Here is a 27,110-nt window from a genome sequence, read left to right as displayed (position 1 = left end):
GAGCAACAGTGTCCCTAATTTGCTGGGAAGTGGCGGTGCGGTCCCCTACGGCACTGCGTAGGATCCTACGGTCTTGGCGTGCATCCGTGCGTCGCTGCGGTCCGGTCCCAGGTCGATGTTCACGTGCACCTTCCGCCGACCACTGGCGACAACATCGATGTACTGTGGAGACCTCACGCCCCACGTGTTGAGCAATTCGGCGGTACGTCCACCCGGCCTCCCGCATGCCCACTATACGCCCTCGCTCAAAGTCCGTCAACTGCACATACGGTTCACGTCCACGCTGTCGCGGCATGCTACCAGTGTTAAATACTGCGTTGGAGCTCCGTATGCCACGGCAAACTGGCTGACACTGACGGCTGCGGTGCACAAATGCTGCGCAGCTAGCGCCATTCGACGGCCAACACCGCGGTTCCTGGTGTGTCCGCTGTGCCGTGCGTGTGATCATTGCTTGTACAGCCCTCTCGCAGTGTCTGGAGCAAGTATGGTGGGTCTGACACACCGGTGTCAATGTGTTCTTTTTTCCATTTCCAGGTGTGTACATTGTGCTGACTATGCCTATCAGTAGTTAGTGCCTTCAGTAGTTAGAAATTTTTATTTAGCTGGCAGTATTGGCGCTCGGTGTATGGTAGTAGTTCGAGTCACGAAGAGTTTTGTGACATAAGTGATTAATGAAGGGTATAAGTTATTGTTAGTCAGTGCCATTCCTTTGAAGCGATTATTGGAAGTCAGATTTCGTTGCGCTAAAATATTGTGTGTCAGTTTAGTGATGATCAGAATAAGTAAAGAGAAAACTGTGAGTACATTGAGTTTGCCTCAGCTGTTAGAAAATCAAATAACGCAAGAATTTTTCCAGCACTGTCATTCGTCACATTCAAAGGAGAAGTTTCACAGTTTCTACGAGCAGGATTCACTCATTTCTGTACTTTCAGCTTTTAAGGAAAGTAGCAATAGACTGTGGTGACTTGTCATTATCTTCGGCAGCCCACGAAGAAACATCGTTAACAGCATGACACGTTGCCAAAGATAATCTACCTTTCTTCCTTCTCTGTCGCGGCGCATTGTTGCCTAGCCCAGCTTGTTTAGCACTTGCAGATCCATTTCCGCAGTAGTGTCTGCCAGCACCGCCGCATCTTTCTTATAGGTTGCTCGGCATCGCCAGAGTACACTTTTGGCCCTGGCATCTGAAAAATCTACTACCGATTTCTTCTCACCATAGAGCACCGTTTAAGCGCTCAAGGTCGAACAAATGACGTGCCTATACTGAAAATAAATGTTCGTTAGCAAATATGTTCGCTATGCCGTTGCGACCTCTGCAGTTATTGCGTGTTTACGACATACTTGCGTGATCTTTGATGGCAAATACTTTCACGGTCGCGTTCTGACCTCTACAGTTACTGAGTGCCCGTGGCACAGTTGCACGATTTCTATCCTCGCACTGCATCCTACATCAGCAAAACTGTAGCTACCCTGTTAGATCCACCTGAGCTGTAGGTGGCAACTAATATTTCCCAGTTTTATGAGTTCCGTGCCTCACTCAGTAGAAAGGGAACCTTTACAGGATCATTTTGTTGTCCGCCTGTCTATCTGTCTCCCCACTGTTAAGAACCCATTTCTGTGGAATAGGTAGACGTATCAAATTTAACTTTATGCCAGGTCTACGGCTCTCTGGCGGTGTAAAAAAATTTAATCTTCTACGTCAATGCAGTCAAAAGATACGGCAGTTTATGTCACATATACTTACAAACTCATTCTTTAAAATCTATAGATTATTTCCCCTTGGCGTAGAAACATGAACTCTGGCAGAGAAGAAAGTTACACAGTGAAAGTGAATAAAATATTCGAAAATTTTGATTTGTAATTATATCACAAGAAAAAATATTTCTTGTCATTTTTTGCTATCTGACAGAGTCTGTCCGTCCATTAAGGTCTCTTTTTCTCCGGAAAAAGGAGACGTATCGAATTGAAATTTATGTGGCTTACTGGGCTGTATGGTCCCACTGCCAGCTAGAAAAAGTCAATTCACTCAAAAAATACAGCCATTTACCCTGTATGTTTTGATATGTTTCCAATATCGATACCGAAAACAGGCAAAAATCATCGAAACTCTCCATTCTCAGGATAGGTGAAATATCTGTATATATAATTCAGTTTGTACTGAACCCTGGGAGCGCGAGCGCTACTCCCATTTTTCCGGATTTCTCAAGTGTATCATTTCTGTAGGCGCAATATTTCTATTCCTAAATCTTCAGCTACCTTCCAGATCTGTGACATCACCAGGGATCATCTCATAGCATTAATTTATCACACGTTTATCTATGGATTTCTGTGATTCATTATGAGAGTAACGTGATCACTTGCAAAAGGCTGGGCATTGTCGAAAACTACTTTGCCGTGAATCTTATCAACATGCAGTGTTCCAAATCCGATGATAGTTTTCCGCAGCAGATCAGCATTCAGGTCGATAGGGAGACTACCACTCGTAGGGAGATTCCATTGGCTCCTTTCGGACAAGGGATTGTAGCTCTGCATCTCTTTGGATGTGGAGTTTCCACTACGTGTCATGTGGCCACACTGAATGTGCTGGCCTACTCTACTCGAGCTAGCCCCGTTTTATAACAACGCAGTTGAGCGTCCCGTACACCAAAAAACCAATCGAGCAGATCCCATGCTCCTTCTAGATGCTTGTATATTCCCTCTACCTGATTTTGACGATTCTCTTCTCGAAATTATTATGCAGCGTATCCCAGTAGCAAATGGTCAATGTTTAGCGATATGACAGTAATAATCATTGGAAGCAAAAAGGTATAGTGAATATGGACTCTAAAATGCATTCCTTAGCAGGTAGGAGCACCACATCCAAAATACTGTGAGAAACATCTGATCTAGTGCAAGCTCTTTGCTTTCCGCATTTTCAGAGGTCCAGTCAACGTAGGCGCTAAAGTGCATACCTAAGGACCTACGAGCACTTGTTCATCCTCACTAGTGTGAAATACATCCCTTCTACTAAGCAAGTGCTCAAAACTTTTAAGGTGTGAATTTTAGAGCCCATTTTTTGTTTGTTGTTTTGGTCCATACTACTCCTCCCAAAATATGGAAAAGGGTGAGGTTGCGGTGTAAGAGATATATTTGACAGTATCGAAGAAGGGTAAGTTCTTATAGCTGTTAAAGGTCAGCGTTTTTAGAGTCAATGTTCACTAGAATTTTTCGCTTCGAATAATGATCCTGTTATACCCCTGAAATTTCACCTTTTCTCTTGGGACACTTTTTATACTGTACGTTCTTCAATATCAAAGTCAGTCTCCTGTTTCCCTCAGTCTTAGATTTGATAAAATTGACCTGTATTGAGGTGTCCCGTCCTATTGCTGCAGAAGACCGTCGTTACGTAATTCCTTCCATAGAAGGACGACACAGATTCCCTGCTATGTACTTTTCTTCGAGGCAGCTCCCGTTCCAGACTTCAAAGTACAGCCCTGAGACAGTTACATAGTTTAGTTGAGGCCGATTTGTGCATCTTGCTTATACACACATCAAAAAAGTTTTACATCAACTCGGTTCCGAGAGTTCCGGAACCTGTACAGAAAACTGAAATAGAGATCAACATAATCATTTCCGCCATTTTTATTGTTCATCAAAAACACACATTGCATGTTGTACCACCATACAGCGAGACCTTCAGAGGTGGTTGCCCGGATTGCGGTATTCACCAGTACCTCTGATACCCAGTAGCACGTCCTCTTGCATTGATGCATACCTGTATTCATCGTGGCATACTATCCATAAGTTCATCAAGGCGCTGTTGATCCAGATTGTCCCACTCCTCAACGGCGATTCGGCGTAGATCCCTCAGTGTGGATGGTGAGTTACGTCGTCCATAAGCAGCCCTTTTCAATTCCTCCCAGGCACGTTCGAGAGGGTTCATGTCTGAAGAACATGCTGGCCACTCTAGTCGGGCGATGTCGTTATCGTAAAGGAAGTATTTCACAGGATGTGCACGATGGGGGAGAGAATTGTCGTCCATGAAGACGAATGTCTCGCCAGTATACTGCCGATATGGTTGCACATCGGTCGGAGGATGGCATTCACGTATCGTACAGCCGTTACGGCCCCTTCCATGACCACCAGTGACGTACGCCGGCCCCACATAATGCAACCCAAAACAGCAGAGAACCTCCAAATTGCTGCGCTCGATGTGCAGTGTGTCTAAGGCCTGACCGGGTTGTCTCGAAACATGTCTCCGGCAATTGTCTGGTTGTAGGTATATGCAACACTCGTCCGTGAAGAGAACGTAACGCCAATTCTAAGAGATCCACTCCGCATATTGTTGGGCCCATCTGAACCGCGTTGCATGTTGTCGTGGTTCCAAAGATGGACTACCACCATGGATGTCTGGACTGAAGTTCCTCATCACGCAGCCTACTGCGCACAGTTTGAATCATAACACGACGTCCTGTTGCTGCACGAAAAGCATTATTCACCATGGTGGCGTTTGTGTCAGGGTTCTTCGGAGCCATAATGCGTAGGTAGCGGTCATCCACTGCAGTAGTAGCCCTTGGGCGACCTGAGCGAGGCATGTCATTGACAGTTCCTGTCTCCCAGTATGTCATCCATGTCCGAACAACATTGCTTTGGTTCACTCCGAGACGCCTGGACACTTCCCTTGTTGAGAGCCCTTCCTGACACATAATAACAATGCGGACACTATCGAACCGCGGTATTGACCGTCTAGGCATGGTTGAACTACAGACACCACCACCCGTGTACCACCTTGGTAAAATGACTGGAACTGATCGGCTATCTGATCCCCTCCTTCTAACAGGCGCTGTTAATGCATGGTTGTTTACATCTTTGGGTGGGATTAGTGACATCCTTGAACAGTCAAATGGACTGAGTCTGTGATACAATATCCAAAGTCAACGTCCATCTTCAGGAGTTCTGGGAACGGTGGTGATGCAAAAGTTTTTTTGATGTATGTGTATATTTCTATGAGCCAGTAACTACTTTCCTGAGATTCTTACTACGCATAATTCTTCTGTTTCGTTATTCGACTGGCGTCTATCCGTAATCTGAGCACTCGATTTTTCTATAAATTAACAGGCGATACGTCCCGAAATTTTTCCGCGTCTGTATCAATCTTTTATTTCTTGTTGCACAGGGAACGCATTTGGTGTCTTTCCTATCTGCGATGATCACTCTCTGCTGTTTCGGATTTACAAATCAGTGCATACATGATATTTTAGGAGCACCATTTTTTTTCAGTTATTGCTTGACATGATTTATGTTTAACAAGTAGGGACTTTAAAAAGTAAGGAACACACGTTGTTCCTCGCCAAGGCAATTGAGCAAAAAGGGTGGCACACTGTCAGAAGACAGTACATATTATGGGTTTCCTGTAGTAGACGCAGGTCTGCTGCAGTACAGATAACAGGTGCGTCACAACGTGCGAGTGAAATGGCTCGGCAGCCGGATACGACAAATACACATGAGCTGAAGTGCACGGAGTAGTACGCTCTTCTAGGCATGAGGTATCAAGTGCACACAGATTTACTGTGAAATTCTGGCGGTGTATGGACCAAATGCAACATCGCGTCCAGCCGCACTGCTGTGGTGCCAACAATCTGAGCAAGGGCGCACAGACGTCGGTGATGCTGACCAGTAAGTCCAGATCTTGCATCAGGCGATTTCCATGACATAGGCAACCTGCAACAACATCAGCAGGGAGGGGCAAGGGGATGGACTGGGTGTAGAGATTTACCAAATATGAGGACAGTGACACAGCAGTTCTCGAATGACTCCGTTACAAGGATCCAATTTATATCGTCAAGGAATTTAAAGATTGGTAGAGTGTTCTGACCATTATTTACGGAAAATTTGCGATCATGTTGAAAAATAGCTTCATGGACCTGTGTCACTTACAAGTGTAGAGGAGCGGTCAGTGAAAGTTGCTTGGCTTATCATGATATTATGTAATTTATTTTATGAAGTCCTCGCGCAGGTGGTTCCACAGTCCAGGTCTCTATAATGTAGTGGATACTGTCCTGTCCTCTCAGTCAGTTTTTACCTCGCTTATTATTTTTAGTTTTGTCTTAAATTTCTGAAAGGTTTTGCTCATATAAAGTATCCACTAACTCATCTTACATCCCTGGTTATATTGCACAAAGAATAAGGATCAGAAGTGGAAGGTGAAGAGTTTTGTCGCATTTCCTTTTTCAGCTTCGGGTTATCCAATATTTTGTTCCTGGCCCACTCCTTTTCCGTATCTACGATTAATGCTTTGCTTGCAGACCTGATACAGTATCTGATCAAAAGTATCCGGACACCTCCAAAAACATTACTGGTTCATATTAGGTGCATTCTGCTGCCACCTACTGCACAGGTACTCCATATCAGCGACCTCAGTAGTCGTTAGTCATCGTGAGAGAGCAAAGGTGGGGGGGAGGGGGGGGGGGGGGGAGCTCCGTGAAACTCACGGACTTCGAACGTGGTCAGGTGACTGGGTGTTTACTGAAAAAAAAAGAATATTTATTATGTAAAAATGAATGTATGAAAATGGGGAAGAAATGGCTTTAAATATTTTTGTTATTTACTCTTTCAGTACGAACTTTGTTGTAGAACCCCTTATTTACGTGTGGTAATAAAAATTCATTTAGATAGAATTAAGCACATTTAAAATTACGTGAACTTTGGCAACCCTCTCATGGTGATAAATTCAAACTAACTGATTAAGAACATTTATGACTCTGAAAATTATTTAAATTAATTTTTTTACATATTTCGGCCTTGGCACATATTTTCTAGATGCAGTGGGTTTTTAAATATTTACTGAATTCTTTCCCGGCGTTAGCTATGGAACACAAGACTGTCTGTGTTAGCATAAAATGGTTAAATATTGCCAAGCCGACCTGAACGTTTAATTATCATTGACAAGACACACTTCACTATACGTTAAAGTTACTTGCTTAGAAATTGAAAGACCCAACAGATTAACAACTTCAACGTTAATTATCCGCCTATGAATGCACAAATGAAAAACCACTAATAAATTTAGTCAGCCTCAGGATCGTTATAAAAGAAAAATGTTTCGTAATTCACTGCTAATTTTACCTGCTCCCGATTTACGGGTTTGGTTAATTTTATAGCGGAACAATTTTTTAAATGTGCCGCCGCAGCAAATCGTTCGGTCTCGGCACAGCCTAGCAACACCAACGATAATCGCTAAAAGTGCTGAAAATTCTTTAAAGAAGTATTATAGATGACATGGGCAAGCTAATTTACATTAGTAATACACAATTTTGATAAATTATAATGTATTTAGACCATAACAATAATTCAAATTACACACCTTTATAATTTATCCTCTAATGGCGGCTAAAGATAGATACAGACAAAAGAAGTCTACTCATTCATATAATGCTACGTCACAGGTTCCTCTCTCTCTCAGCTCTCGAGGAAGACGACAAAGAATGCACATTATGTAGCGCTATTTATATTATTGCTGATTGTGAATGTCTCTTTGTAATCTTACAACATTTTTTTTCCTCTGTGGCTATATTTTACATTTTTTCATCGCAGATATTAACATATTTCGTAATTACATTATGAGTGTAGAAATATTACAATCATAAATACATCGAGAATATTATTACAGAAAGTATTAAAATAATAACCAACGTTCTTTACACAAAATTATATAATATTTTTTGTTAAACAATTACAGTACATACGAATTGCTTTTTTGTTGGTATGAACTGTACTGTACACGTTCCTGACAGGCGTGCCACAGTTGTTGTTAAGCATTTGCAAATGTGCACGCTCGAGTTCAGCAATTCTGTGTGTCATTTCATTTTATTAATAGTGTGTGTGCTACCAGGGATCTTACAGGTGTCACTTGTGTCATACGTCTGTACCCGAGATTTCCACACTCCTATACGTCCCTAGGTCCACTGTTTCCGATGTGATAGTGAAGTGGAAACGTAAAGGGACACATAGAGCACAAAAGTGTACAGCCCGACCTCGTCTGTTGACTGACAGAGACCGCCGACAGTTGAAGAGTACTACAAGTACTATGCCAGTTACGCGGGAGCTCAGAAAACTTCGAATTCATAATCGAGTGGCTGCTCATAAGCCACACATCACGCCGGTAAATACCTATCGACGTCTCGCTTGGTGTACGGAGCGTAAACACTGGACGATTGAACAGTGGAAAAACGTTGTGTGGAGTGACGAATCACGGTAAACAATACGGCGATCCGTGTGCGTTTGGTCCGGAGAACATCTTTCAGCGTATGTAGTGCCAACAGTAATATTCGGAGGCTGTGGGATTATGGTGCGGTCGTGTTTTTCATGGAGTAGGCTTGCACCCCTTTTTTTGCGTTGCACTATCACAGCACAGGCATACATTGATGTTTTAAGCACCTTCTTGCTTCCCACTGTTGACGAGCAATTCGGGGATGGTGATTGTATCTTTCAACACGATCGAGCAGCTGTTCATAATGCACGGCCTGTGGTGGAGTGGTTAAACGACAATATCATCCCTGTAATGGACTGGCATGAACAGAATCCTGACTTGAATTCTACAGAAAACCATTGGGATCTTTTGGAACGCCGACTTCGTGACAGGCCTCACCGATACCAGTGCAGCACTCCGTGAAGAATGGGCTGCCATTCCCCAAGAAACCTTACAGCACCTGATTGAACGTATGCCTGCGAGAGTGCAAGCTGCCATCAAGGCTAAGGGTGGGCCAACACTATATTGAATTCCAGCATTTCCGATGGAGGGCGTCATGGACTTTTAAGTCATTTTCTAGTAGTAGTGTCTGTGTTTTGTTTGATGGAAGAAGTTACTATTTGCGGTTAACTTGACATTTGGTTCCTGGTTAGCTCTCCCCTGAGTCTTGCATTTCCTATATTTAATTATTTTTGCTTGTAGTTTCTCGTTTCAGCTAATTCTTCAATATGATCCTTTAGCCTAGTCGAAAAATTGTCCACGCAGAGAGTGATTTCTGTTCTTTAGTTCCACTATCTTGCCTGCCTACAGTTTCTGATCGACAACGTCATCCGCTTCAGATTTATATATCTTCTCGTAATGTTTCTCCATTAGGTAAACGTGCTGCGTGCGAAGCAAGAGGTGCACAACAGATGCCACGAGAGGCAACCACCACACAGGTGCAGCCACTCCCCTGACGGCTCCCGGCCACCAGATGCCGCTCATAAACCAAGACATTTTCCTGCTTACATGTGTAACAAACCATTGAATTTTAACGATATTACCGATAAAATTATATCTCACAGAATGAACTTTATTTTGGTGTCTTAATTATCTATGACATTTTCGACCTTTTTTGGCTAAAAAGTAATTGATATTCACACTCGCTTCTTCTTCTTCTTCTTCTTCAAGCCTCGCCAAAGAAGATTGTATCACTGTTGTGTCACGAATTCTGTTGTGAAATAGTAACACCTTTTAAGTGAAGTACGGCTTGTAGTTGAGTACGTTACCGTGTGATTCCTTTAAAATGAAACAAACTACTGGCCATTAAAACTGCTACACCAATAAGAAATGCAGACGATAAACGGGTATTAATTGGACAAATGTATTATACTAGAACTGACATGTGATTATATTTTCACCCACTTTGGGCCCATAGATCTTGAGAAATCAGTACCCATAACAACCACCTCTGGCCGTAATATCGACATTGATACGCCTGGGTACTGAGTCAAACAGAGCTTGGAAGGCGTGTACAGGTACAGCTGCCCATGCAGCTTCAACACGATACCATAGTTGATCAATAGTAGTGACTGGCGTATTGTAACGAGCCAGTTGCTCGGCCACCATTGACCAGATGTTTTCAGTTGGTGAGAGATCTGGAGAATGTGCTGGCCAGGGCAGCAGTTGAACATTTTCTGTATCCAGAAAGGCCCGTACAGGACCTGCAACATGCGGTCGTGCATTATCCTGCTGAAGTGTAGGGTTTCGGAGGGATCGAATGAAGGGTAGAGGCACGGGTCATAACACATCTGAAATGCAACGTCCACTGTTCAAAGTGCCGTCAATGCGAACAAGAGGTGACCGAGACGTGTAACCAATGGCACCCCATGCCATCACGTCGGGTAATACGCCAGTATGGCGATGACGAATACGCGCTTCGAATGTGCGTTCAGCGTGATGTCGCCAAACACGGATGCGACCATCATAATTCTGTAAACAGAACCGGGATTCATCCGAAAAAATATCATTTTGTCATTCGTGCACCCAGGTTCGTCATTGAGTACACCATCACAGGCGCTCCTGTCTGTGATGCAGCGTCAAGGGTAACCGCAGCCATGGTCTCCGAGCTGATAGTCCATGCTACTGCAAACGTCGGTGAACTGTTCCTGCAGATGGTTGTTGTCTTGCAAACGTCCCCATCTGTTGACTCAGGGATCGAGACGTGGCTGCACGATCCGTTACAGTCATGCGAATAAGATGCCTGTCATCTCGACTGCTAGTGATACGAGGCCGTTGGGATCCAGCACGGCGTTCCGTATTACCCTCCTGAGCCCACTGATCCATATTCTGCTAACAGCCATTGGATCTCAAGCAACCGGAGCAGCAATGTCGCGATACGATAAACCTCAATCGCGATAGGCTACAAACCGACCTTTATCGAAGTCGGAAACGTGACGGTATGCATTTCCCCTCCTTACACGAGGTATCACAACGACGTTTCACCAGTTTTTTTTTCCTATATTGATTTTCAATTACCCCCGAAGGGGGTAGGCTGGCAGCTGATTAGTACGTTGCTCTACAACCTACAGACTTTTATTTTAAAAAACGGAAGAAGAAAAGAAACAAGAAAAAAAGGCGATAAAACGGTGACGTCAAGTGTAAAATGGCGGAAAAATTCGGAAAGTTAAAACAGAAAGCAAAAGGGGTTGGCAACGTTAATAAAAGACACAGTAATCAGACAAGTAACATAGTACACACACAATTAAAAAACACGGCGACGGTCTGGTTTCTGTACGCAAGAGATAAAAAGGACACCCAGCGACAGTATGATGGCCGTTTGCAACAATTCCAAAAGAAAACACAACACAGAACACTCACTGTAAGACACTCACTGTAGAACACTGCTCGAAAGTGGTGGCACAAAGATGACACTCCCGAGCCAGAGGCAGATGAGGACGGGGGGTTACCTGGGGGAGGGAGAAGAACAAGGAGGGAGGGAGGGAAAAAAACGAAAAATGGGGGAACCAAGGAGGGAGAGGACTAATAAAGGGGGAGAGGGAATGAGAGGAGGCAGAGGAGGGAAATGCAAAAGGACTCGGGGGGAGAGAAGGGGCAAAGAGAGGGAAGGTGGGGAACAAAGAGGATGGAAGGGGGGAGAGGGAGCCCGGGAAAAGGACAGAGGAAAGGAGGGGGAGTGAGGATCAGACTTGATAGGAGACGTTTCACCAGGAAATGCCGGTCAACTGCTGTTTCAAAATGGCTCAAATAGCTCTGAGCACTATGGGACTTAACATCTGAGGTGATCAATCCCCTAGAACTTAGAACTACTTAAACCTAACTAACCTAAGGACATCACACACATCCATGCCCAAGGCATATTTTGAACCTGCGACCGTAGCAGCAGCGCGTTCCAGACTGAAGAAAGAAATCGGTTGGAAACTTTCCTCATGTCATCACGTTGTAGGTGTCGCCACCGGCGCCAAGCTTGGGTGAATGCTCTGAAAAGCTAATCATTTGCATATCACAGCATCTTCTTTCTGTCTGTTAAATTTCGCCTCTGTATCATGTCATCTTCGTGGTGTAGCAATTTTAATGGCCAGTAGTGTATTTTGTAGATTTCGTAGCTTCTTAAACTAGTTGGAAGTAGTCTCTTCGGTAACACACGATCATGCATCATAAGCAACGTTTGTAAGTCGAAGCTGCAGTGTATTTTTTACGTAGTCCAATTGTAACTATTATTGTATGCAAAATATTAACAATAACATGGTTTCGTGGCATCAAGTTTGGCGCTTCCTAATAACGACTTCTAGGCCTATAACAAAACTCTTTTTTACCTTTATTGTTATTTCAGTGGTAGAATATAACGCTCTTTAGCCAAGCGAATCACAAAATACAAAATGAGAGCGAGAAACGAACATTAGAGCTGTTTTTCTATTTTAAATTAAAAATCAAAGAAGGACGGCTAAAAGGAGAGCAATAGATATGCATAGCAGAATGGTGAAAATCTTCTGGTAAAAACATTGAAGCACTGACCTTTCACTTAAAATCTGAAGGAGAAGTATTGTGGTTCCATGAGGTTTATGGGTGTGAATAAAAAATAGGGATATCTTAGGCACGAAAGCTATTGAGATGGTAGGCAGGACTTGAGGTGGATAGTGGGAAATATAGACGATGTGAATGAGAGAGTGGATGAAGGGTAGTATGGCGTGCAGGTAGGGTACTGGTTAAAAGAGAAAAGAGGTGAGGATGGAGGGAGAGGGAAAATGAGTCAGGGGCACTGATGTGGAGTGGGATAGACAGGGAAGAGTTAAAGTTGGTAGGAGGGAGAAATGACGGAGTGGATCTCATTATCTGCAAGAGGGAGTCGGTTGAAGTTGTGATGGGACAAGACATGGAGTGTGTCTAGGTATAAGGTATAGGGACAAAGGGATGGGTTTGTGAAGGCATGGCGATTTACCAAGGTTGGTGATCAGAGATGAGACAACAAAGTTATTCCAATCTAGTTTGTTGATGATATAGGAGATGGGGAGGTGTTCAGTGTGGGTGAGGAGTGGTGGTTTTTGATCTGATGGCTGAGGATCCATGTGAGCGAAGTAAACGAATGTGGAAAGCAAGACAGAGAGCATGGCGTTCGAGCAATGAATGGTGTAACTGCTGGTGCAGAACTGTCTTGACTGTACACAGCGCATCGTGTTTTTCATCTGTCGGCGGAAGAATTTCCATGTTTGCCAGTTATCAGTTGAAAGCATTGTTGTCCGCAGTTGACACCTCTTCCTACGGCGGATGTCCACACTATCAGTGCATGTATACGATGCACTGGAGCAAGTGGCGTATGTAATGCATCCCTTCCCTCCGGTGTGGATTTTTATGCTTTTACATTTAAATAAGAAAGTAAAATGTCCACGAATCGGGACACAGAAAATAGAAGTCATAAAAATTAGAGAGAAGCTGTAGAACTGTACACTGTTCTTGTTGCATAAAATGATTCTGTAATAGATATTCCATTATTCATGCCAGTTTTGCCTCCAGTTAACTATATATGCCTTATTGCATCCTTCTTGTCTAATAGCTCATCCTTTAGACTATTAACACTACCAATTCCCGTAACTTTCATCCCACTGCAGGTGTATCCCAAGGTTCTATCCCCTCTTCTCCATGGTTGATATGTCCAAACCACCTCTAGCATTCTACCTCCTTCAGTATGTTGATGAAACCGCACTCCTCGCCCTCCACCCTGCAGAATTCTCAATGATCCCTCCAAATTAGCTTCATTCAATTTACCTCCGGGTACAACCAATGGCTCCTCAAGATCAACCCCTCCAATATCTAAGCATTAATTAAAGGATGAACCAATAGCACCTTACACATATATGACTTCTGCCTTACCATTTACGACTGTTCTACCCAGCTAACTAACACACTAAAATATCTTGGGCTTACCCTCAAATGGCAACTAACATGGGACCCTCACCTACTAAACATCCAACAGAAAGCCCCCAATTGTCTGAAACTACCAGCAGGCCGAATTTTGGGGAGTACACCAATCCATTACCTGACCTACCCTCTGCTACGCAAATGTTGTATGGATCCTTACCCAAACCAAAGTTCTATAAGTCGGTCCAAATCCTCGAACGCCATTCTCTCTGTCTTGCTTTCCACATTCGTTTACCTTCGCTCACATGGATCCTCTGCCATCTGATCAAAAACCACCACTCCTCACCCACACTGAACACCTCCCCTATTGATGGAGAACAACGATCAGTAACAGAGCAGTCACGTTACTATAAGTTACGGTAGTAACAGTATCATAGACTGACAAGAAACAGCAATGTTATTTCATTATGACAGTGTTATCTTTAGGGCATGAAGTACCATGCATCAGACTGCACCAAAGCTAAGTACCGTTTGTAGCATACTCTTAATAAATGTAATTTGTAGTGTTGTAAAACTACCATGCACTACTGCAGACTATCACATGTCAGTGTAGACTGTGGTAGTTTCCCTAGTAGCTTTGGTCGGTTTAAGTTATAACCATGTTAGTTGTACATTAGGTGAGTTGCATACCTATCTGGCGTTATCTTATTTGGACCACCTTGTTTGCTTATGTGATCAGTCTCTTACTGGTTCGCCTAGAAACTGGCAACGGTGAACCGTTTAGAAACTGAAAGTATATGTAAACGGAATAGTTTTGTTCTCCATAGTTATCCTTCTGTCGGTTACTTAAAAATAAACAATATTTACGGCAAAATTGAAATGGTCAATGTTTAATTCTGGTTTTATTCGAAAATTGTTGCTTTGCAACGTGAAAGAGCGATATAATAGTAAAAATAAAAAACAATCAAGATTTATCATCTTGCTCTAGAAAACACGACTGACTAAAGAAAAAGGAAAAAAAACATCACTTGAATAGTTGTCGAGCTTATGTAAAGTATGTTTCTGCTATTGATAACCAACTTTCTCACTTAATAACTGAAAACCTTTGTTTTTGACCATGACGAAGAATGTTCTGTTGTGTACAAAATAAAAACAGTAAGTATATAATGTATATACGCAGACTGAAGCGATGAATGAAAATTTGTACTGAGGCCAAGATTCAAACCCACGTCTGCTGTTCACTAGACAGATGTGTTAACCAGTGTGCCACCGTGGCACAGTGGCTGTGCATGACTACGTGGACCAACCTAAACTGCCTCCCTTCTAAATCCAAATTCTCACTCATGCCTCAGCCTACTTGGTATTCCTCATAAACTTGAACATATTTCATTCATCACTTCAGTCTGCATAAATTTATCATATATGTTTGAGACTTGGAAAGGCATCTGGAACCACAATACCTAGGTTTCAGGCAGGATCCCCTGTTTCATTCAATGTGGAGGTGCTATTCTAATACAGCTGGAGAGCCACTGTAGTGCTGTTCCAGTATAGGCGGAATACCAGGTGGGCTGAGGCGTGAACGGGAATTGAGACTGAAGAACGAGGCATGCTAGGGGTATTTCATGTAGTTGTGCAAACCCACTGTGAGAACGTGGTGCAGCGGTTGGAGCATCTGCCTACTGAGTAGGTGACCCAAGCTTGAATCCTGGTCTGGTACAATTTTTCATTTGTCGCTTCAGTCTGCATACATACATCATGGATGTTTCAGAGACTTGGAAAGGTCTCTGGAATTATATAGTTTCATTTGAATTATTACTGTAGTGGCACCACAGTTTAAGATAGGAAAGTTCGATTCGGTGCAACATTTCTGAGCACACAAGTTATAGCCAGGCATGGGCCTGTTGACAGTAAGTTACACTGACCAGCAGTTGCAAAGTAGAATGGATGCCATAGGGCCGTCGAACCACTGAAAAGCGTAAATGGAGCTGTTTGCAAGGCACAAGCTACAGGCAGAAGGGGCCCACTGATGCAACCTATGTGTGGTGAGTACGTGACTCGGAGCGGCACGTTAGCAAAACAGGGGGACACAGCCAAGCATAAATAGGTGCCATTTTCTAAAGAGAGTCATTCAAGTGTGGCAGCTCTCCTGGACGGCAGAGCGTGTCACATCACCAGCTACACACAGCAGCAGATAAGGCGCCAGGGTTCCAGTCCATAGCGGGTCACGGTTCGACCTTCTGAGGCTGATGTGGGGTCCGTAGCCAGCCAGCTAGCTACGGGCCACTCTTCGGCTCACTGCCACTTTGTCCGTTCCCAACTCACGCTGGAGGCATCCCGAGGCGACGGCCACAGATTCGTATGCCGTGATCTCAGCTACGCCAGCGAGGAAGGACGCTGCGAGCCACTTGGCGACTACCAAGCAGAACAGTGCTGAGTCAGTGAGGAAGAAGACCGCTGAGCTGGCTGTCTGCGCTTCCCTGATGACACTGTCCTACAAGGCCGCCACACAGCAGCATGTTACATTGGGTCACTGGAGTGGTGACCTCAGCATTGCGGGACCCTGTGATGCAGACCGAGGTGTATGAGGGCACTATAGTTGGAAACAATAAGCTCAGATGAGTCTTAATATGGCATCTCCTAAAACTGTACTGGCGTCAAATGTACTAATGGTAATTTTAATCTCTACTGAGTCATTTATGTACTGTACCAGTCCTACTGAGACATACTTTTGGTATAATGCAACTCTAGTCATTTGTTATTTCTTATTGTGTTGCCACATTTACGTTACAGTACTGCCCTGTCAGACAAGTGTTTAGCAACCATAGCATGCAATAGTTGCGTTTAAGGAAGCATAGTAGGGAATCTTCACTTAAAACTTCCGGGCTGATAGGCCATGGTCAGTGTGTAAAACTCTCCCCTGATATTTCGTCTCCGACTGCGGGAGACAGCTTCTGAGGTAAAGTGGCTAACTGCGAAGAGAATTCGAGCAAGCGCTGATTGCATAGGCAGTACAGAGGGCTCCACTGTCCATCACGTGGTGTCGGCTATGAGACTGTCTCTTGTTGAACGTGATAGGAATTGCCGCCTGGGTCACACGGATAAATCAGCTGTAGCGGAACATGTTTACCAGGAAGGTGGTCATGAAATGAAATTCAACAAGACGAGCGTCATATCCAAAACCTCGCATTATTATGCACACGTGTATGGAGAGGCTATCAAGATTGATAAACATCGTAATAATTGTAACAGGAAAGACGAAGGCGTTAAACTGGATAAAGTCTGGATGTCAGTGTTGCACCGCAAGCGTGACGATCGATTACTTTCAGTCGAGAATGTTGGCATTACCAGAGACAGGCCCATAGCCGACACCACGTGATGGACAATGGCGCCCTCTGTGCTGCCTATATAATCAGCGCTTCCTCGAGTTCTCTTCGCAGTTCGCCACATCATCTCAGAGGATGTCTCCTGCAGTCGGAGACGAAACGTCAGGGGAGAGTTTTATACATCAACCACGGCCTATCAGCCCGGAAGTTATAAATGAAGATAATACCGGCCGTGAAAGCCTACATTGTATAGTAGGGAATCTCTTTTCTATTACGGTGGATGTTTGGGCTGACTTAATAGAACCATTTAGTTAATAAATTCACAAAGAAACCCAAGTATCACTGCGTCGTGAAAGCCTGCAGGGTCAGCTCTAGACTTAATCTGCGCCCTAAGACGTCCGTGTTGTCGCCGTGTGGTGTGACGTTCCCAGCAGCGGGTAGACACGTTCCCGAGGTGTGACGTTTCGTGCTAATCGCACAGGTCACAACTATCCGCCAGCACTGCCTCTGATGTAGCGCCGTTGACACGCCTGTCTTAATGCAGGGTGGTTCCTCACCGGGATCCACAGCTGTAGGGTCACGTGACACTGTAGCTCCTAGAGTTTCAACGACAGTCTCCGGCAGGGAGCGAGTTACGTTACTAGTTCTGACCTGTCTCTTGTAACTGTGCATTTAAATGCATGCAAGCTCTCGATAACACGACAAAATTAAGGCCTTTAGCACGTTCCATTATTGTCATTGACATACTGATTTTAGCAGCGTATTAAACCTTGTACTAATTCAGTCCTTAGTACAATACCTCCTTTTGGGTACTTTCTGCAAGCAATAAAAAAATAAACAAAAGCACAAATTTACCTTCCGTACTGCTTCCAGGTAGGGTACATTCCTGCTGCCAGTTATTCATTGTGCATTGTATACAGGTCATTATGTATCACTGTTTCCTTTCCAAACAAAAGTTGCAGACAAGAGACACCTTGTGCCGCTGAGGTGTGCTTAAACAGAATACCGGTACTACCAAAAAGAGTTGTTAGGTTGATGAATGGTCTGGGATACAGGGGAAACTGTCGTGACGTTCTAATCAAAAATAGATCTTTCACTGTATTCTCGTTGTATGTGTATATACTTATCACATTTTTATAGGCCATTAGGGTAATACGACCTGACGTTCTGATGTAAGTAACCACAATGAATAAAGAAGCACAGCTCTTACAGACAGATTAAAATAGAAAGTACCCTAACAGTTCACATTCCATACATCAGTGGCTTCATGAGGTACAATGAATTGCCAGAATCCAAAGGGGAATGGGGATGTATTTAAAACGAAGTAAAAATTTTTCTTGAAAAATAAGTGTATTTACTGAACAAATTCTTTACTATGTGTTATGTATTAAGCTTAATAGATAAATATTTTATGTATTAAATCTTTGTGCACAAACATGATACGAGTGGTACTTGGAGAAAACAATCACAGTCCGTTTTTGGTGAAATAAATTCTGATACCAATGTATGTAGTATTACATTCCAACTAATTTATTAATTAAAAAGAGACACACGTAGTCCATAAGAAACAAGCACAGCCGGCCGCGGTGGTGTCGCGGTTCTAGGCGCGCAGTCCTGAACCGTGCGACTGTTACGGTCGCAGGTTCGAATCCTGCCTCGGGCATGGATATGTGTGATGTCCTTAGGTTATTTAGGTTTAAGTAGTTCTAAGTTCTAGGGGACTAATGACCACAGCAGTTGAGTCACATAGTGCTCAGAGCCATTTGAACCATTTTTGTACAAGCACAGAGAAAAATTCCAAAGGAAAAATAAATTAAATAGAAAAACGAAATGAGTCCATATACATTTTGAATGAGGATAATCTTTTACTACTTTCGTAGAGTTTATTGATTTAAATGTCAGCTTGGCTATTTTAAAACAATTTGTTACATACCTACACATTTTTATAACTGCTGCTAGACGGGGAGCATAGTCTTTCGCATAATCTTTGTAGAATTTTACAAAATGGTTCAAATGGCTCTGAGCACTATAGGACTTAACATCTGAGATCGTCAGTCCCCTAGAACTTAGAGCTACGTAAACCTAACTAACCTAAGGACATCACACACATCCATGCCCGAGGCAGGATTCGAACCTGCGACCGTAGCTGTCCCGCGGTTCCAGACTGAACCGCCTAGAACCGCTCGGCCTCAACGGCCGGCTAGAATTTTACAGGTTTCTCTTCTGATCCTCAGGTATTTTCACTAAGAAGTGATTTATTTGTTTTTCTATTGCGCCAGCAGCTACCTTAATATCTTCCATTTCGAAGTTGCTACGATGCTTGATTGAAAGGAAAGTTCTTATTATAATCTTTCATGGTGAAAAAATTTCGGAAGACCGAATTCAGTATTTTGACCTTCTCTCTGTTGTTTTCCGTTGCGGTGCCCTTACCGTCATTGAGTCACTGTACCGTCATTGAGTCACTGTACAGCATTGAGTCACTGAACAGATGATTTCGAACCGCTTACTGATTTTAGGGAATAGGGGGCGTTCATTAATTGCCCCTCCCCCTCACGTGAAGTGTACACCATAGTCGGGTAAAAACGAGTACTTTATTTGTTTTAAACATTGATTAAAACGCTTTACTAAAACATCTTTTAATTATATAGTGTATTAAACAGTGTTTATTATACGTGACTGAAAACACTGTTTTTAATATGTCAACCCTATCTAGCATTCGAACGGACATGCACACAGAGGACGTAAAGATTCCACGAAAATAGTATTAATCATTTTGAACGGAGCTCTCAAAAATTTACCTTTTATTGGTTTATTACTTACAAGGTGGCGCAAAATACGTTTTAGAAAGTGTTTGTCTACTGCGAATTAATCACATGCCGCAAATGACTTGTGATACTGTTGTATTTTAGCTCTGAAATTTTATAGCTCACTCCCTGATGCCTCAGTTCACATTTCGGAATGGAATCCGAACATAGGAACAGCGGTACCGTGCTTCCACACGTTGCAGCTGCTGCTCCCCGCCGTCAAAAGGAAATCACTGTTTGGCGCACAATTAAGTGCACAATGCCTTATTGGACCCATTTTTATCGAGGAACCTGTCAGAAAAGACAAAGACAACTTCTGGAACATGAATTTGTACCGACCACACGGCGCCGATAAGTACTTTGAAACTGAAACTTCCTGACAGATTAAAACAGTGTGACGGTCCGAGACTCGAACTCGAGACCTTTACCTTTCGCGGGGAAGTGCTCTAACAACTGAGCTACCCAAGCACGACTCACGGCCCGTCCTCACAGCTTTAAATCCGCCAGTACCTCGTCTCCTACCTTCGAAACTTCACAGAAGCTCTCCTGCGAACCACGCAGAACTAGCACTCCTGGAAGAAAGGATATTGCGGAGACATGACTTAGTCACAGCCTGGGGGATGTTTCTAGAATGAAATTTTCGCTCTACAGCGGAGTGTGCGCTGATATGAACTTCCTGACAGATTAAAACTGTGTGCCGGACCGAGACTCGAACTCGAGACTTTTGGGTTTCGCGGAGAAGTTCTCTAACTACTGAGCTACCCAAGCGTGACTGACGCCCCGTCCTCACAGCTTTAATTTCGCTAGTACCTCGTCTCCTACCTTCCCCACTTCACAGAAGTTTTATATCAGCGCACACTCCGCTGTAGAGAGAAAATTTCATTTTAGAAATATCCCCCACGCTGTGGCTAAGCCATGCCTCCGCAATATCCGTTCCTCCAGGAGTGTTAGTTCTGCAAGGTTCGCAGGAGAGCTTCTGTGAAGTGTGCAAGGTAGGAGACGAGGTACTGGCGGAATGAAAGCTGTGAGGATGGGGCGTGAGTCGTGCTTGGGCAGCTAAGTTGGTAGAGCACTTGTCCGCGAAAGCAAAGATCACGAGTTCGAGTCTCGGTCCGGCACACAGTTTTAATCTGTTAGGTAGTTTCATATTAGCGCACACTCCGCAGTAGAGTGAAAATTTCATTCTACTTTGAAACTATTCATTAATAAGGATGGAGCACGTCACACTGCACCGCGGACGTCATCCATTTCCTTCAGATGACATTCAGACTTGGGATCGTTGCCCTAGATACCTTATCGTACACTGGGGTAGTGCAGAATGGCCCTCGTACTGCCATCATATCAACCCGTGTGATTATACCTTATGGTGCCATCTAAAGGACAGAGTCCTTAATGATGTTCCCACAACACTCCACATTCTTTGTACTGCAATCTCCAGAGATATCCGTGCAACCTAAAGTTATGCTTTTCAGAAATTCGTGACGAAATTCAGTCAAAGACTCTACACACACATTGCTGTAGAATGGAACCACTTTGAAAATCTTGTGTATTAAATGTCATGCTGTTTGCTGTAACGTAAATACACTGAAGCGCCAAACAAACTAGTATAGGTATGTAAACAGGCAGAATACGGCTCTGCGGTCGGTTCAAATGGCTCTGGGCACTATGGGACTAACTTTTAAGGTCATCAGTCCCCTAGAACTTAGAACTACTGAAACCTAACTAACCTAAGGACATCACACAAGTCTATGCCCGAGGCAGGATTCGAACCTGCGTCCGTAGCGGTCGCGCAGTTCCACCGTAGAGCCTACTTAAGACAACAGTGACTCGCGAAGTTGTTAGATCGGTTGCTGCCGATACAATGGCAGGTTATCAAGATGAAAGTGAGTTTGAACGTCGACGCAAGAGCGATGGGACACAGAATCTCCGAGGTTGCGATGTAGTGGGGATTCTGCCGTACGAGCATTGCACGAGCGTATCGTGAATATCGGGAATCCGGTGAAACATCAAATCTTAGTCATCGTAAGGCCGGAAAAAGATCGTGCAAGAACGGGACCAACGACGAGTGAAGGGAATCGTTCAACGTGACAGAAGTGCAAGCTTCCGAAAATTGCTGCAGATTTCAGTGCTGGGCCATCAACAAGTGTCAGCTTGCGAACCATTCAACGAAACAACTTCGATATGGGCTTTCGGAGCCGAAGGCCCATTCGTGTACCCTTGATGACAGTATGACACAAAGCTTGACGCCTCGTCTGGGCCCTTCAACACAATTGGACTGTTGACTAGAAAGATGTTGCCTGTTTGGACGAGTCTCGTTGCAAGTTGTATCGATCTGATGGACGTGTACGGGTATGGAGACAACCTCATGAATCCATGTACCCTTCATGTCAGCAGGGGACTGTTCGATAGGGTGGAGGTTCTGTAATGATGTGAGGCGTGGGCAGTTATAGTAATATGAGACCCCTGATACGTCTGGAAACGACTAATAGGCGACACGTACGTAAGCATCCTGTCTGATCACCTGCATCCATTCATGTCCATTGTGCATTCCGACGGATTTGGGCAATTACAGCAGGACAATGCGACACGACACACGTCCGGAATTGCTTCAGACATGAATATTATTGAGCATATCTGGGATGCCTTGCAACATGCTGTTCAGAAGAGATCTCCACCCCCTTGTACTCTTGAGGATTTGTGGACAGCCCTGCAGGACTCATAGTGTCAGTTTCCTCCACCACTACTTCAGACATTATTCGAGTCCATGCCACGTCGTGTTGCGGCACTTCTGCGTGCTCGCGGAGGCCCTAAACGATATGAGACCGGTGTACCAGTTTATTTGGCTCTTCAGTGTATGACAACAAGGACATATCACCCCACTTTGCGTCGTAGTAGACAAAAACTTTTTAACAGCTATTTTGCGCCACTATGTACATTGAATGTTATTTATTCTTTATTTACCATGGACAAGATAGACAACTTTGTCCGTATTTTAGAATTCTTATCGGTTAACTGCAGTTTAGCTTTCTTTCACAAATCATTAACTTCTTACTCGAAAGTGTGTTTCGTGTTGTCGGCATGTCGCTGAACATACGCACTATAAAAGTTTTGATGTTGAACTCAATAACAATGGGTTTATATACTTTGGAAAATGTCACGAATTACACACAGTGATTTCAGACGGCGCAGCAGAGAGCTTCTAGGATCACATGTGACACTTGTGTGGCAACTGTTTGAAGTCGTGGAATCTCGGGCATGCACACGTCCAAAACATTGTTAATTTCGGTTCAGAGAGGCCAGAAAGATTGGTCGGCACTTTAATATTGTCTTTACTCGGGATAGATTATATAAAAAATGTTATCCGTTACAATAATGTACATTCTCTGAATTAAAAAGTTGACGTGAGATTTTCAGTGCTCCCCTCCCTCTCTAAATGAAATTTAGTGAGATTTTGCCGGACCCCTCGCCCCCCCCCCCCCCCCCTCCCTTACTATCGCCGTCCCTACTATAAGGGTTTTAGTCGTATTGGATGACAATATTTTACGTTCAAAGCCACTGAATGCCTCTCGTTCTCCTTACGCTCGATTCCACTTTTGTTTGTTAGTTAGTTTTCATTTTTCTCTTGCATCTTGATGAAGCCCTCTTTGTTTAAATAGTAGTTTTCCAACACGGCTATTAAACTACGGTTTGTCTTTGCATCTTCTACAACGTTGCCCGGAACGTACTGACCGACGCACTTGTAAATGTTGTGCAGCCTATATTTACCGTCGTATTACCTGCCTACGATAGCAGAATCACTTTAGTGCTGTACTGCTCAGGCAAATTGTAGTCTATTGACTTTTAAACACATCACCCACAGAAAGACTTCGTTGTAGCACTTTCAATTCGCTACGCTATGTCGATAACCGGATCTGGAAATGTATCTTATTATCTGTATTAAATTACAAACTACCATAAGACAGACATGTGTTATTATGTCTACATTCATGTCTAGGCTTTCTCCACAAGGATGAGTCGTACCAGTTGGGCGGAGATAACAACAGCGTACAACGTCAACACTCGGTGAACACGTCCCTCGTCTGACATTAACTCCTACTCTGTGTTTCTGTCACGCGGTGCACTATTCTGGCGGAAATAACACCACTTGTCCCATCACGTTTTCACAAATTAAATAATTAAATACGGAACATTTTGAAAAGAGTTGATCCCTACACGATTCCAGAATGGTCGATTTTAGACGACCAGCCTCAGTTGTAACCCTGGAAAATGTGTAACAAGTAAGAATCGTATTGAGTGAGGACGCTACTACATTAACGAGAAAGAGCACAACAACGTAGAGAATAATGACAGAGAAACGTAACGTTTTCCCTCACAAAATTCAACAGTGCCAACTTTTGAAGATGAGGAGTGTGAAGCGGCGATTTTAGTTTGTAAATGAGATGATGGAGGCCTTTGTAAATGGGACGGTGGTAAGGATTACATCTGGTTTAGTGGTCCATCTCTGTGGATGCGTCCACAATGAGAACTGGCCCCAGCGGAGTTCTGTGATTCCACACTTCCAGAATGCTGCTTTACATCACCCACAAAAAGTCACTACTTGGTGCGCAATCAGTTCCCGATGCATTATTAGGCCCATTTTCACTGAAGGACCTGCGCAACAGACAAATACAGACGGAATGTCTTTGTACCTGCTGCACGACACTCCCGAGTTCTCTGGAACTACTGCTTCATGCAGAATGGAGCACGTCCACACTGTACTGCGGACTCTTCTGTTTCTTTCAGGAGACGTTCAGAGATCAGATCCATGCCCTGGACACCTTAGAATTTACTGGTAATGGTATGGAATGGCCCTCTTGTAATCCCGATCTCAGCTCATCTGATAATTTCTTATAGGATTTTATAAAATTTAGAAACACAGACCTCAAGCAGGTCAGCTATTCTTAGTGATCACAGAAGGTGGAAAGGAGTGGTGTAATGCACGTGGGCGAAATGACTAACAAACTATGCTCCATGTAAAAGTCCGTATATTACACGAGCTATACTCTCCTTGAATGTTAGCAATCATTTAATAAAGCAAAAATCAACTTAATATTGTGGTTTCGTACAGCGCTGATTTATTAACAAACTCTCTGTCAGGAAAGGATAACGTCATTGCAAGGATGCGACGAAGTTGGTCTTGTGAACCTATCAAAACTCACTCACTACAGCAGCGACAGGAGGTCACTAGAAGGTAAGTTCGCCAGTCAAAGAAAATCCCAATAATTCCTAAGGATTCGGAGCGTTACCGTCAAACCTGGCCAATTACGATTCATTCCATTCAAGAAAAACCTGCAGAGCACAGTGATAAGATCCTAACGATGGTGCGTAATGAAACCAAGTCACCATTCCAAAGAGTGAGCTGAAAATCGATAAAATTTACACAAGCAAAATTTAGGTTCATAATTCTGCTGACCAATGAATTTATTATTGACGGACTATCTACATTAAGAAACAATTCCAATTAAAATGTTTTATCCTAAAGGAACTCGAAAGCAGCACATGTTATTCACCACTCCCTCAGACCACGACTAATTGACAGCGAAAAGCTTTCAAAAACGATCCAACCGCTGTTTTCTGGTGCAACCCACCTGTCTGTGACACCAAACACTTTGCACAGTTGGGTGGATGCTAAAAAATAGTGACAGTGGCTATTAGTCAGGAGTCCCACCAGTTTACCGAACAAAATTCGGACAAGACTTCGGTGGAAAATTGCAGTTCTTCCATTGGCTTGACTGACTATCTACAACATGAACTTTTTAAAATAGCGGGACAAACTGTTTTCTCTGCACAGATTAGGCCATCAGCCAGTATTGAAAGTGAAAAATCAACATACATTTTCACGCCTCTACAACCACAACTGGTTCTACGATCGCACATATGTTCCAAATTAACAAAGAACTCGTAAATAACACAGCTAACCATGATTGGATTAGGCATAAAGGATAACACAGCAAAGATTAGGTTATAGATAAATAGCAACACAGGACGCTGATATGAATTAAAAGCGAAATAAAATCAGTAAATTTGGTTCTATTCGTATTTCGTCTCCCATGCAAGACCACATTGTAAGGCGTCAGACAAATCCAACACCTTCCATGAAAACCCTGACATGATTAGCAAATCCAGTAGTATGTCACTTAGCTCCGAATAAATCGTGACATTAAATTAACCAAAGCAATACGAGTAACGAGTGAGTAAATGGAATACCACAGACTAACACAAGAATGCCTAAATGCATGTCGTACCTTCCCACCGTGAGACCGACGCAGTTCCGAGGGGAGAAACGAGAACAGAAGCCGAGAGCAGAACCGTGTTAAGCCAGAAGGCCGTATGATAAGGGACGGACTGGACACCCACGTCGCCAGTCTACCGCTAAGACCACATCACCCGCACGTTTTAGCGTGAGACTTTTTCGCGTCTCTGTTACGTCAAGGACCATCCCCCAGCCCATGTTAAAAGATAGGGCCCTCCAGAAAAACAGTATAGATCTTACGATAACGCTAAAAGAACCACACCAGCTGCAGGTTTTAGCGTGAGACTTTTTCGCGTCTCTGTTACATTGCAAACTTTAAAAACATTGTCCCACCACGAAAAGTGTAACGTTTCACATTGGATAGACAGAATTTTTGTAGGCGAAGCTTAAGGTTAACATTGAGACCCTTATTGGTCAGATGAAAACACAGCCGGATAGTTTTTTTAAACCAACTTCGGTAAATTGTAGTAAGGAGAAGTTAGGAGAGAGTTGCTTCCGAGATGGCGAGGTGAGCGGAGCTGTGCTGCCGGCTGCTGCCCTGATGCTGCCTAAACACCGACAAGGTAATGAACGCACGCGATGCCGCATTTTTGAGCGCATAAGGCTTTACTCAGAACTGCAGAAGTCTCATCTGTTACACCCCCTTTTTTGCGTAATACTAGTGTCGATCGTAAATTAAAGCTCATGGTGTTCACATTTGCCACTTGAAGTAAAAATCTGAAACGCGATGATTTCTCTGTTATAAATTTATTGAGAAGCCACATCAGGCACTGTAATTTACGACAAGTTAGATAAGTAATTAAAGATAATTGAGGGTCACTGTAGACCATTTTGATAGTTTTCTCTTTTGTGAAACTTAATTTAAACCTAGATTATAGATGTAATATGGCATAGGTCATCCTTCGATCCATTGTAGAACTTGGAAACCCACTCAGGGAATATTCGTTCACATTTTTCTTGAACGCAGTTGGTTTTTTCAATCCTGAATAAAAACATTTCCTTTTATCAATAGTGCAATTCATAAACGATGTTTTGTGAGTAGAATAAAATTTCCAATGGTAAACTTAATTGCTTTTTCGACGTTATTTTACCAGCTAACTAAATTAAGT

Source organism: Schistocerca gregaria, chromosome 8 (genome assembly GCF_023897955.1).
Source record: "Schistocerca gregaria isolate iqSchGreg1 chromosome 8, iqSchGreg1.2, whole genome shotgun sequence".
Classification (NCBI taxonomy): domain Eukaryota; kingdom Metazoa; phylum Arthropoda; class Insecta; order Orthoptera; family Acrididae; genus Schistocerca; species Schistocerca gregaria.
Note: the sequence above shows the minus strand (reverse complement) of the source record.